The 12,264-nt window shown below is 45.9% G+C and overlaps 1 protein-coding gene across 1 annotated transcript in view; it reads right to left on the minus strand.

Moving 5' to 3' along the window:
* Positions 1-12,264, minus strand: part of LOC135505260 (CSC1-like protein 2) — a 99,948-nt gene that overhangs the window by 73,652 nt on the left and 14,032 nt on the right. The gene's annotated exons all lie outside the window — the stretch shown is intronic.

Genomic DNA, 12,264 nt, shown 5'->3' on the forward strand with positions numbered 1-12,264 from the left:
GTTAACCCACTGTTCCCCTGAACAAGGCAGTTAACCCACTGTTCCCCTGAACAAGGCAGTTAACCCACTGTTCCCCTGAGCAAGGCAGTTAACCCACTGTTCCCCTGAACAAGGCAGTTAACCCACTGTTCCCCTGAACAAGGCAGTTAACCCACTGTTCCCCTGAACAAGGCAGTTAACCCACTGTTCCCCTGAACAAGGCAGTTAACCCACTGTTCCCCTGAACAAGGCAGTTAACCCACTGTTCCCCTGAACAAGGCAGTTAACCCACTGTTCCCCAGAACAAGGCAGTTAACCCACTGTTCCCCTGAACAAGGCAGTTAACCCACTGTTCCCTGGTAGGCCGTCATTGAAAATAAGAATTTGTTCTCAACTGACTTTCCTCGTTAAATAAAAGGTTAATAAAACACCTGGAGGAGAGAAGATTCAACGCACTGCAGCCTTCGTCATTTTGGCAATTTGATGCTCCCTGACTGTCTGGCTTTCATTGTTGGGTGATTTTTTTTTATCTGGACACAAGAGACTGCATGAATGTAGATACTCGAGGTCGGCCGATTAATCTGTATCAGCTTTTTTTTGGTCCTCCAGTAAATCGGTATCGGCGTTGAAAAAAATCATAAATCGGTCGACCTCTAAAAGATACATAAATCATTCCTACAGTTTCTAATTTTGTTTTCGTCATTTTCAAGTACAGTATATTGGGTTTGTAAGAAGTAGTCCACTATGTAGGGAACAGAGTGTTATTTGGGATGCACTCTATCGCTTTCTTTTCACTGGTTGAGAAGAGTAGGTTGTCTCCTCCCTGGGTTGACTGTGGTCTGTGTGAACCCTGTACCCTCTATTGGCCCATTGTTCTCCATCAGCCTCCCCCTCCCTCCCTCCCTCCCTCCCGCTACGTCAGGGTGATGATGTCACAGCGTTCCAGGAGGAGGATAATTGGGTTAGTGTTTGGACAAATGAGCAGCGTTTGGTAATCCAGTGTGCGTGACCATTTTGGTGCTGTCAAAAATGTGATTTTCCTTTTTAATTTTATCTTATCTTATTTACACACTAGGAGGTTGAAATAAAACCCTGAAAATTATGATAATATCCTTTTTGTGTAAAAAGCTGTTTGGACATTTTTTTATTTTATTTTAAATTCTGGAATTTCCATCTGTTCAGATGAGATGGAATTTTTTGGCCCAGATCATGACATCACAATCTGATGTGATTATTCTGTCCAATGAAGAGTCATCTTTTATTTGCATACGTATCCTACTAACTTTAAGGGGTAAGCGGGGGGTCGGCTCGAGAGCAGGGATTATCAACTACATTCAGCCCTGGGATGATTTTATTCTTGAGTGGATGGTCAGGGGGCCGGTACATCATTTAAAATCATTTGCAGGCAGCAAATTGACCGCAAGAAGCCCAAACATATATAATATTTGACCGGGGAGAAGAAGAAATAGGCAAATCTTGCTTTACACAACTGTATATGATCACGTCTCTCTATTATGTGTGGTAATACTTGAGAACAGATTCCCAAAATTAAAATAACTTGGATCTACTGAAAGAGATTGTATAGGGTCCTAGTATCCCCTATGAAACAGATTGTATAGGGTCCCACTATCCCCTATGAAAAAGATTGTATAGGGTCCTACTATCCCCTATGAAACAGACTGTATAGGGTCCCACTATCCCCTATGAAACAGATTGTATAGGGTCCCACTATCCCCTATGAAACAGATTGTATAGGGTCCCACTATCCCCTATGAAACAGATTGTATAGGGTCCCACTATCCCCTATGAAACAGATTGTATAGGGTCCCACTATCCCCTATGAAACAGATTGTATAGGGTCCTACTATCCCCTATGAAACAGATTGTATAGGGTCCTAGTATCCCCTATGAAACAGATTGTATAGGGTCCTAGTATCCCCTATGAAACAGATTGTATAGGGTCCTACTATCCCCTATGAAACAGATTGTATAGGGTCCCACTATCCCCTATGAAACAGATTGTATAGGGTCCTACTATCCCCTATGAAACAGATTGTATAGGGTCCTAGTATCCCCTATGAAACAGATTGTATAGGGTCCTAGTATCCCCTATGAAACAGATTGTATAGGGTCCCACTATCCCCTATGAAACAGATTGTATAGGGTCCCACTATCCCCTATGAAACAGATTGTATAGGGTCCTACTATCCCCTATGAAACAGATTGTATAGGGTCCTAGTATCCCCTATGAAACAGATTGTATAGGGTCCCACTATCCCCTATGAAACAGATTGTATAGGGTCCTAGTATCCCCTATGAAACAGATTGTATAGGGTCCCACTATCCCCTATGAAACAGATTGTATAGGGTCCTACTATCCCCTATGAAACAGATTGTATAGGGTCCTACTATCCCCTATGAAACAGATTGTATAGGGTCCTACTATCCCCTATGAAACAGATTGTATAGGGTCCCACTATCCCCTATGAAACAGATTGTATAGGGTCCCACTATCCCCTATGAAACAGATTGTATAGGGTCCCACTAGCCCCTATGAAACAGATTGTATAGGGTCCCACTATCCCCTATGAAACAGATTGTATAGGGTCCTACTATCCCCTATGAAACAGATTGTATAGGGTCCCACTATCCCCTATGAAACAGATTGTATAGGGTCCTACTATCCCCTATGAAACAGATTGTATAGGGTCCTACTATCCCCTATGAAACAGATTGTATAGGGTCCTAGTATCCCCTATGAAACAGATTGTATAGGGTCCCACTATCCCCTATGAAACAGATTGTATAGGGTCCCACTATCCCCTATGAAACAGATTGTATAGGGTCCCACTATCCCCTATGAAACAGATTGTATAGGGTCCCACTATCCCCTATGAAACAGATTGTATAGGGTCCTACTATCCCCTATGAAACAGATTGTATAGGGTCCTACTATCCCCTATGAAACAGATTGTATAGGGTCCCACTATCCCCTATGAAACAGATTGTATAGGGTCCCACTATCCCCTATGAAACAGATTGTATAGGGTCCCACTATCCCCTATGAAACAGATTGTATAGGGTCCCACTATCCCCTATGAAACAGATTGTATAGGGTCCCACTATCCCCTATGAAACAGATTGTATAGGGTCCCACTATCCCCTATGAAACAGATTGTATAGGGTCCCACTATCCCCTATGAAACAGATTGTATAGGGTCCTAGTATCCCCTATGAAACAGATTGTATAGGGTCCCACTATCCCCTATGAAACAGATTGTATAGGGTCCCACTATCCCCTATGAAACAGATTGTATAGGGTCCCACTATCCCCTATGAAACAGATTGTATAGGGTCCCACTATCCCCTATGAAACAGATTGTATAGGGTCCCACTATCCCCTATGAAACAGATTGTATATGGTCCCACTATCCCCTATGAAACAGATTGTATATGGTCCTAGTATCCCCTATGAAACAGATTGTATAGGGTCCTAGTATCCCCTATGAAACAGATTGTATAGGGTCCCACTATCCCCTATGAAACAGATTGTATAGGGTCCCACTATCCCCTATGAAACAGATTGTATAGGGTCCTACTATCCCCTATGAAACAGATTGTATAGGGTCCTAGTATCCCCTATGAAACAGATTGTATAGGGTCCCACTATCCCCTATGAAACAGATTGTATAGGGTCCTAGTATCCCCTATGAAACAGATTGTATAGGGTCCCACTATCCCCTATGAAACAGATTGTATAGGGTCCCACTATCCCCTATGAAACAGATTGTATAGGGTCCCACTATCCCCTATGAAACAGATTGTATAGGGTCCCACTATCCCCTATGAAACAGATTGTATAGGGTCCCACTATCCCCTATGAAACAGATTGTATAGGGTCCCACTATCCCCTATGAAACAGATTGTATAGGGTCCTACTATCCCCTATGAAACAGATTGTATAGGGTCCCACTATCCCCTATGAAACAGATTGTATAGGGTCCCACTATCCCCTATGAAACAGATTGTATAGGGTCCCACTATCCCCTATGAAACAGATTGTATAGGGTCCCACTATCCCCTATGAAACAGATTGTATAGGGTCCCACTATCCCCTATGAAACAGATTGTATAGGGTCCTAGTATCCCCTATGAAACAGATTGTATAGGGTCCCACTATCCCCTATGAAACAGATTGTATAGGGTCCCACTATCCCCTATGAAACAGATTGTATAGGGTCCTACTATCCCCTATGAAACAGATTGTATAGGGTCCCACTATCCCCTATGAAACAGATTGTATAGGGTCCCACTATCCCCTATGAAACAGATTGTATAGGGTCCCACTATCCCCTAGCCTCTAAACAGACAGCTTCATCGACCAGGATCGTGTTCAGCAGGGAAACAGAAATTAGCCCAGGTAGTGCCTCCCTGTTTCGGTGTGTTCTCTTCCAATTTGGTACCTAACGGACGCTAACCCAGACCTGATTGGGTCGACAACGACGTCTGCCTACAACTGACGACACACATAACAAGTTCAGACTGAAGTAGAGAATATCACGATGGCAAAGTGACTTAATAAATCAAATGACCCAGAAGAAGAAAATCAACCTGATCAGATCTGAGTCATATTTATTATCGGTCTCTGCATTTCATTGGACCAGGACCCACAGAAGTGCACTACATAGGGAATAGGGTGCCTACATAGGGAATAGGGTGCCTACATAGGGAATAGGGTGCCTACATAGGGAATAGGGTGCATGCATAGGGTGCCTACATAGGGAATAGGGTGCCTACATAGGGAATAGGGTGCCTACATAGGGAATAGGGTGCCTACATAGGGAATATGGTGCCTATATAGGGAGAAGGGTGCCTACATAGGGAATAGGGTGCCTACATAGGGAATAGGGTGCCTACATAGGGAATAGGGTGCCTATATAGGGAATAGGGTGCCTATATAGGGAATAGGGTGCCTACATAGGGAATAGAGTGCCATTTGGGACACATAGAAGATGTTCCCAGCTGTCAACATATTTCCACAAATCTAATAAGCATAATCTGTGAAGGAGACGGAGGGACTTTTTTGAAAGCCCCTCTGTCAGCACTTCAACTGTTAAACTGGCTGACTGAAAGGCCACACCACACACAGTGTACAGAAATCATAGTTCAAGGCACGTATTAGTCTGAGGCAAACAAGAAGAAAATCCTGCAGACAAGCGGTATCAGCCAACTGTCCACCACCTACAGTATCCTACAGGCCTATCCACCTCCTACACTATCCTACAGGACTATCCACCTACTACAGTATCCTCCAGGCCTATCCACCTCCTACACTATCCTCCAGGCCTATCCACCTCCTACACTATCCTACAGGCCTATCCACCTCCTACACTATCCTACAGGCCTATCCACCTCCTACACTATCCTACAGGACTATCCACCTACTACAGTATCCTACAGGACTATCCACCTCCTCCAGGCCTATCCACCTCCTACAGTATCCTCCAGACCTACCCACTTCCTACACTATCCTCCAGGCCTATCCACCTCCTACACTATCCTACAGGCCTATCCACCTCCTACAGTATCCTCCAGGCCTATCCACCTCCTCCAGGCCTATCCACCTCCTACAGTATCCTCCAGACCTACCCACTTCCTACACTATCCTCCAGGCCTATCCACCTCCTACACTATCCTACAGGCCTATCCACCTCCTACAGTATCCTCCAGGCCTATCCACCTCCTCCAGGCCTATCCACCTCCTACAGTATCCTCCAGACCTACCCACTTCCTACACTATCCTACAGGCCTATCCACCTCCTACAGTATCCTCCAGGCCTATCCACCTCCTCCAGACCTATCCACCTCCTCCAGGCCTATCCACCTCCTACAGTATCCTCCAGGCCTACCCACCTCCTACACTATCCTCCAGGCCTATCCACCTCCTCCAGGCCTATCCACCTCCTACACTATCCTCCAGGCCTATCCACCTCCTACACTATCCTCCAGGCCTATCCACCTCCTACACTATCCTCCAGGCCTACCCACCTCCTACACTATCCTCCAGGCCTACCCACCTCCTACACTATCCTCCAGGCCTACCCACCTCCTACACTATCCTCCAGGCCTATCCACCTCCTCCAGACCTATCCACCTCCTCCAGGCCTATCCACCTCCTCCAGGCCTATCCACCTCCTCCAGGCCTATCCACCTCCTCCAGTATCGGGTGCACAACCTCTACTGGGCCTAGTCTATACACTGACTGACTAGATGACAGTATCGGCTGGAGGCCTTCAACCTCTAGGCCTGGTGTTGTTTTCTTCCGTTCAAGAAACATTTTTCAACAGAACCGGCGGAATGATCCCCACCGCACACAGAGTTAGCTTTCATAGCAGCAACATACAACAGTTATCATCACGATGCTCGTTGTATAATTGTATCTCTCTTCCCCTAACCTTTTCCCTTCGCTTGTAGACTTGTGCACAACACACCACATCGTCTGTGGCCTGGCGGAAAATTAAAGTGAGAGTGTTGCTTTACCAGGGTCATTATCCTGCTGGAAGGTGAACCTCCGCCCCAGTCTCATATCTCTGGAAGACTGAAACAGGTTTCCCTCAAGAATTTCCCTGTATTTAGCGCCATCCATCATTCATTCAATTCTGACCCAGAGCATGATGCTGCCACCACCACGCTTCACTATGGGGATTGTGTTTTCGGGGTGTTGAGAGGTGTTGGGTTAGCGCCAGACATAGCATTTTCCTCCTTCAGGGTTATCTTTGGTCTCTTTGATGCCCTCCTTGCCTGGTCCCTGAGTTTTGGTGTGCGGCCCTCTCTTGGCAGGTTTGTTGTGGTGCCATATTCGTCATTTTTTTTAAATAATGGATTTAATGATGCTCCGTGGATGTTCAAAGATATTGAAATTTATTTTATAACTCAACCCTGATCTGTACTTCTCCACAACTTTGTTCCTGACCTGTTTGGAGAGCTCCTTGGTCTTCATAGTGCCTCTTGCTTGGTGGTACCCCTTGCTTAGTGGTGTTTCAGACTCTGGGGCCTTTCAGAACAGGTCTATATATATATACACTGAGATTATGTGACACTTCGATTGCACATTATGTGACTTCTGAAGATAATTGGTTGCACGCACCACTTGTCCATATTTAACATTTTTTAAACAACTTGTTTGTTTTTTTCATTTCACTATTTTGTGTATGTCCATTACATGAAATCCAAATATAAATCTATTTAAATTTCAGGTTGTAATGCAACAAAATAGGAAAAATGCCAAGGGGGATGAATACTTTTGCTAGGTACCACAGATATACAGGCTAGGAACCACAGATATACAGGCCTGGTAAGTGCACCCTGTGAATGACTCCGCATGGAAACAGTGTGACTGGGCTACCACCGTCACCAAGCGAGCCCACCTGACCTGGAGCCGGTTGCCATGACACTACCGCCACGTTCTGCCAGAGATTCTCACAACAGTACAAACAAAAGGAGCATGGAGGCAATGAGGGAGACAATCACACGCTGAGCCCTGGTTAAACTAAATTCACTGTATGCTAGATGGGTAGAGTCAATGGGCTGATTGCTCGTCTACTGGCTTGACTGGCTCAAAATAATCTGTGCTGTGGGCTGGGGAGGATAAGCTAGATCGGGCATCCACAACCCTGTTCCTAGAGAACTACCCTCCTGTAGGTTTTAACTCCAACCCTGTTCCTGGAGAGAGACCCTCCTGTAGGTTTTAACTCCAACCCTGTTCCAGGAAAGAGACCCTCCTGTAGGTTTTAACTCCAACCCTGTTCCAGGAGAGACCCTCCTGTAGGTTTTAACTCCAACCCTGTCCCTGGAGAGCTACCCTCCTGTAGGTTTTAACTCCAACCCTGTTCCTGGAGAGAGACCCTCCTGTAGGTTTTAACTCCAACCCTGTTCCTGGAGAGAAACCCTCCTGTAGGTTCTAACTCCAATCCTGTTCCAGGAGAGATACCCTCCTGTAGGTTATAACTCCAACTCCAGTTGTAACTAACCTGGTTCATTTTATAAACCAGCTAATTAATAGAATCAGCTAGATTAGGTTTATAGTGAACCCAATCAGGTGTGCTAGATTAGGTTTGTAGTGAACCCAATCAGGTGTGTTAGATTAGGTTTGTAGTGAACCCAATCAGGTGTGTTAGATTAGGTTTGTAGTGAACCCAATCAGGTGTGTTAGATTAGGTTTGTAGTGAACCCAATCAGGTGTGCTAGATTAGGTTTGTAGTGAACCCAATCAGGTGTGCTAGATTAGGTTTGTAGTGAACCCAATCAGGTGTGCTAGATTAGGTTTGTAGTGAACCCAATCAGGTGTGCTAGATTAGGTTTGTAGTGAACCCAATCAGGTGTGCTAGATTAGGTTTGTAGTGAACCCAATCAGGTGTGCTAGATTAGGTTTGTAGTGAACCCAATCAGGTGTGCTAGATTAGGTTTGTAGTGAACCCAATCAGGTGTGCTAGATTAGGTTTGTAGTGAACCCAATCAGGTGTGTTAGATTAGGTTTGTAGTGAACCCAATCAGGTGTGTTAGATTAGGTTTGTAGTGAACCCAATCAGGTGTGCTAGATTAGGTTTGTAGTGAACCCAATCAGGTGTGTTAGATTAGGTTTGTAGTGAACCCAATCAGGTGTGTTAGATTAGGTTTGTAGTGAACCCAATCAGGTGTGTTAGATTAGGTTTGTAGTGAACCCAATCAGGTGTGTTAGATTAGGTTTGTAGTGAACCCAATCAGGTGTGTTAGATTAGGTTTGTAGTGAACCCAATCAGGTGTGTTAGATTAGGTTTGTAGTGAACCCAATCAGGTGTGTTAGATTAGGTTTGTAGTGAACCCAATCAGGTGTGTTAGATTAGGTTTGTAGTGAACCCAATCAGGTGTGTTAGATTAGGTTTGTAGTGAACCCAATCAGGTGTGTTAGATTAGGTTTGTAGTGAACCCAATCAGGCCCCCGAGGACTGGAGCTGTGTTGGCTGGGGCAAAAAAGAGACACCTGACTCCAATAATCAACTAATCATGAGCTTCAGATTAGAACGCAATTGGTTTAAATCAGCCATGTTTGCTAGGGATGGGGAAAAAGTGGGACACGACCAGAGGCCTGGAGATGCCCATCCCGGGGATTGATAGAATGGAAGAACAATGAGGCTAAGAAAAGGTTTGTTCAGTGGAATACTCAGACATGTTTTGAGTGGAGTGAACCATCTCTGGAAGGAGTATTTCACCCCACTGTAACTACATCGCTGTCTTGTTCTGACTGGCCTATACACCTGTAGTAGCCTGTTGGCCTATAAAAATGTAGCCTGTAGCAGCCTGTTGGCCTATAAACATGTAGCCTGTAGCAGCCTGTTGGCCTATAAACATGTAGCCTGTAGCAGCCTGTTGGCCTATAAACATGTAGCCTGTAGCAGCCTGTTGGCCTATACACCTGTAGTAGCCTGTTGGCCTATAAACATGTAGCCTGTAGCAGCCTGTTGGCCTATAAACATGTAGCCTGTAGCAGCCTGTTGGCCTATAAACATGTAGCCTGTAGCAGCCTGTTGACCTATACACCTGTAGCAGCCTGTTGGCCTATAAACATGTAGCCTGTAGCAGCCTGTTGGCCTATAAACATGTAGCCTGTAGCAGCCTGTTGACCTATACACCTGTAGTAGCCTGTTGGCCTATAAACATGTAGCCTGTAGCAGCCTGTTGGCCTATAAACATGTAGCCTGTACCAGCCTGTTGACCTATACACCTGTAGTAGCCTGTTGGCCTATACACCTGTAGTAGCCTGTTGGCCTATACACCTGTAGCAGCCTGTTGGCCTATAAACATGTAGCCTGTAGCAGCCTGTTGGCCTATAAACATGTAGCCTGTAGCAGCCTGTTGGCCTATAAACATGTAGCCTGTAGCAGCCTGTTGACCTATAAACATGTAGTCTTTAGCAGCCTGTTGACCTATACACCTGTAGTAGCCTGTTGGCCTATAAACATGTAGCCTGTACCAGCCTGTTGACCTATAAACCTGTAGCAGCCTGTTGGCCTATAAACATGTAGCCTGTAGCAGCCTGTTGGCCTATAAACATGTAGCCTGTACCAGCCTGTTGACCTATAAACCTGTAGCAGCCTGTTGGCCTATACACCTGTAGTAGCCTGTTGGCCTATAAACCTGTAGTAGCCTGTTGGCCTATAAACATGTAGCCTGTAGCAGCCTGTTGGCCTATACACATGTAGCAGCCTGTTGGCCTATAAACATGTAGCCTGTAGCAGCCTGTTGGCCTATAAACATGTAGCCTGTACCAGCCTGTTGACCTATAAACCTGTAGCAGCCTGTTGGCCTATACACCTGTAGTAGCCTGTTGGCCTATAAACCTGTAGTAGCCTGTTGGCCTATAAACATGTAGCCTGTAGCAGCCTGTTGGCCTATACACATGTAGCAGCCTGTTGGCCTATAAACATGTAGCCTGTAGCAGCCTGTTGGCCTATACACCTGTAGTAGCCTGTTGGCCTATACACCTGTAGTAGCCTGTTGACCTATAAACATGTAGCCTGTAGCAGCCTGTTGGCCTATACACCTGTAGCAGCCTGTTGGCCTATAAACATGTAGCCTGTAGCAGCCTGTTGGCCTATAAACATGTAGCCTGTAGCAGCCTGTTGGCCTATACACCTGTAGTAGCCTGTTGGCCTATACACCTGTAGTAGCCTGTTGGCCTATACACCTGTAGTAGCCTGTTGGCCTATACACCTGTAGTAGCCTGTTGGCCTATACACCTGTAGTAGCCTGTTGACCTATACACCTGTAGTAGCCTGTTGGCCTATACACATGTAGCAGCCTGTTGGCCTATACACATGTAGCAGCCTGTTGGCCTATACACATGTAGCAGCCTGTTGGCCTATACACATGTAGCAGCCTGTTGGCCTATACACATGTAGCAGCCTGTTGGCCTATACACATGTAGCAGCCTGTTGGCCTATACACATGTAGCAGCCTGTTGGCCTATACACATGTAGCAGCCTGTTGGCCTATACACATGTAGCAGCCTGTTGGCCTATACACATGTAGCAGCCTGTTGGCCTATACACATGTAGCAGCCTGTTGGCCTATACACATGTAGCAGCCTGTTGGCCTATACACCTGTAGCAGCCTGTTGGCCTATACACCTGTAGCAGCCTATTGGCCTATACACATGTAGCAGCCTGTTGGCCTATACACATGTAGCAGCCTGTTGGCCTATACACCTGTAGCAGCCTGTTGGCCTATACACCTGTAGCAGCCTATTGGCCTATACACCTGTAGTAGCCTGTTGGCCTATAAACATGTAGTCTGTAGCAGCCTGTTGGCCTATACACCTGTAGTAGCCTGTTGGCCTATAAACATGTAGTCTGTAGCAGCCTGTTGGCCTATACACCTGTAGCGTGCAGCAGCCTGTTGGCCTATAAACATGTAGCCTGTAGCAGCCTGTTGGCCTATAAACATGTAGCGTGTAGCAGCCTGTTGGCCTATAAACATGTAGCCTGTAGCAGCCTGTTGGCCTATAAACATGTAGCCTGTAGCAGCCTGTTGGCCTATAAACATGTAGCCTGTAGCAGCCTGTTGGCCTATAAACATGTAGCCTGTAGCAGCCTGTTGGCCTATACACCTGTAGTAGCCTGTTGGCCTATAAACATGTAGCCTGTAGCAGCCTGTTGGCCTATAAACATGTAGCCTGTAGCAGCCTGTTGGCCTATAAACATGTAGCCTGTAGCAGCCTGTTGGCCTATAAACATGTAGCCTGTAGCAGCCTGTTGACCTATAAACATGTAGCCTGTAGCAGCCTGTTGACCTATAAACATGTAGCCTGTAGCAGCCTGTTGACCTATACACCTGTAGTAGCCTGTTGGCCTATAAACATGTAGCCTGTAGCAGCCTGTTGGCCTATACACCTGTAGCAGCCTGTTGGCCTATACACCTGTAGCAGCCTGTTGGCCTATAAACATGTAGCCTGTAGCAGCCTGTTGACCTATAAACATGTAGCAGCCTGTTGGCCTATAAACATGTAGCCTGTAGCAGCCTGTTGGCCTATACACCTGTAGTAGCCTGTTGGCCTATACACCTGTAGCAGCCTGTTGGCCTATACACCTGTAGCAGCCTGTTGACCTATAAACATGTAGCAGCCTGTTGGCCTATAAACATGTAGCCTGTAGTAGCCTGTTGGCCTATAAACATGTAGCAGCCTGTTGGCCTATAAACATGTAGCCTGTAGCAGCCTGTTGGCCTATAAACATGTAGCCTGTAGTAGCC

The sequence above is a fragment of the Oncorhynchus masou genome, chromosome 18 (genome assembly GCF_036934945.1).
Source record: "Oncorhynchus masou masou isolate Uvic2021 chromosome 18, UVic_Omas_1.1, whole genome shotgun sequence".
Taxonomy (NCBI): Eukaryota; Metazoa; Chordata; class Actinopteri; order Salmoniformes; family Salmonidae; genus Oncorhynchus; species Oncorhynchus masou.